We start from the raw sequence: 1,844 nt of genomic DNA on the forward strand, positions 1-1,844 counted from the left end.
TGGTTCTCTTTTTCTAACTTTTTTGTGTCTTATCTATTTCTGAAAGAAACACAACTATTTGAATGACCTTAACTGCTTATTGAAGAATAAGTGTGGAGAGGAAAAGAAGAAAAAGGATGTCTCTGTGTGTATGTTATGTTAAAAATGTACCTATAAAACTAGAAGTCAAGCAGTACTAAGGTGGAATGAACGTTACTTATTAACTATTTCCTGATTACTGGATTCACTTGCAAAAGAATACTTTCCTCTGTGTGGAAGCACTTAGTGGCATATTTGATTATATATTCAAGGATTACAAAGCTTCTTGATTTCCTGTAGGAGGGCCATACCACTATATCAAATAAGCTTCACATTAAAGCCAAAATGGTGCTGTCCCAGGGACAATGAGATGAACTAAATCGAGCTATAGCAGATTATCTTCTTTCAAATGGCTATGAAGAGGCATATTCGGTTTTTTAAAAGGAAGCTGAATTAGATATGAATGAAGAATTAGATACAAAGAGTGTTGGCCTTTTGAGAAAAAAATGGACATCTGTTATTATATTACAAAAAAAGGTTATGGAATTAGAATCAAATCTAAATGAAGCAACAGAAGTATTTATGTCAAGTGGTCCTCTTGGTCAGAAACGAGATCCAAAAGAATGGATTCCCCATCCACCAGAGAAATATGCATTGAGTGGTCACTGGAGTCATTTTCCATGCTGTGTTCAGTGTCATGGTCTCTGCTTCAGAGGATGGTATAATTATGGTGTGGGATTGTGAGACTGGAGATTCTGAATGAACTCTTAAGGGACATACAGATTCTTTACAGGATATTTCCTTTGACCACAGTGACAAGCTTCTGGCTTCCTGTTCTGCAGATATGACCATTAAACTATGGGATTTTCAGGGATTTGAATGCATCAGAACCATGCATGGCCATGAACACAATGTCTCTTCAGTAGCCATCATGCCTAATGGAGATCATATAGTGTCTGCTTCACGGGATAAAACTATGAAAATGTGGGAAGTGCAAACTGGCTACTGTGTGAAGACATTTACAGGACACAGAGAATGGGTGGGTATGCTATGGCCAAATCAGGATGGCACTCTGATAGCTAGCTGTTTCAATGACCAGACTGGTCGTGTGTGGGTTGTAGCAACAAAGGAGTGCAAAGCAGAGCTCTGAGAACATGAGCATGTGGTGAAATGAATTTCCTAGACTCCAGAAAGTTCATATTCTTCCATCTCTGAAGCAACAGGATCTGAGACTAAAAAAAGTGGCAATCCTGGACCATTCTTGCTATCTGGATCCAGAGACAAAACTATTAAGATGTGGGATGTCAGTACTGGCATGTGCCTTATGACTCTTTGGGTCATGATAACTGGGTACGTGGAGTTCTGTTCCATTCTAGGGGAAATTTTATTTTGAGTTGTGCTGATGACAAGACCCTACGTGTATGGGATTACAAGAATAAGCGATGGATGAAAACTCTCATTGCGCATCAACACTTTGTTACCTCTTGGATTTCCACAAGACGGCCTTCTATGTGGTGACTGGCAGTGTTGATCAAACAGTAAAGGTGTGGTAGTGCCGTTGATTGAGTCTTATTTGGCCCCTCCTCCCTTTTCCCTCTGGATGCACTCTGAGGATACCATCGTCCCACATTGAGCTCTGTTTAAATAAATATTGTCCTTTCATGTAAAAAATGTACAGATAACTAGTTATCTTAAAATAATCTATTTTAAATTATGCTTAGATTTTGACAAAATTTAGCCTCTCAACAAGCAATGTTAATGCAGTCTTATTTCATGCCTGCCATAAGCACTCAACAAATTAGTATTTCTTTAAAAATTATTTTTAA

General features: G+C 38.2%; 1 pseudogene; it reads left to right on the plus strand.

The window, feature by feature from the left end:
* Positions 1 to 363: 363 nt before the first annotated feature.
* On the plus strand, positions 364 to 1,580 carry LOC122098233 (annotated as a pseudogene).
* Positions 1,581 to 1,844: the final 264 nt, after the last annotated feature.

The sequence above is a fragment of the Dipodomys spectabilis genome, unplaced genomic scaffold, assembly GCF_019054845.1.
Source record: "Dipodomys spectabilis isolate Male_0828 unplaced genomic scaffold, ASM1905484v1 ptg000466l, whole genome shotgun sequence".
In the NCBI taxonomy this organism is placed as follows: Eukaryota; Metazoa; Chordata; class Mammalia; order Rodentia; family Heteromyidae; genus Dipodomys; species Dipodomys spectabilis.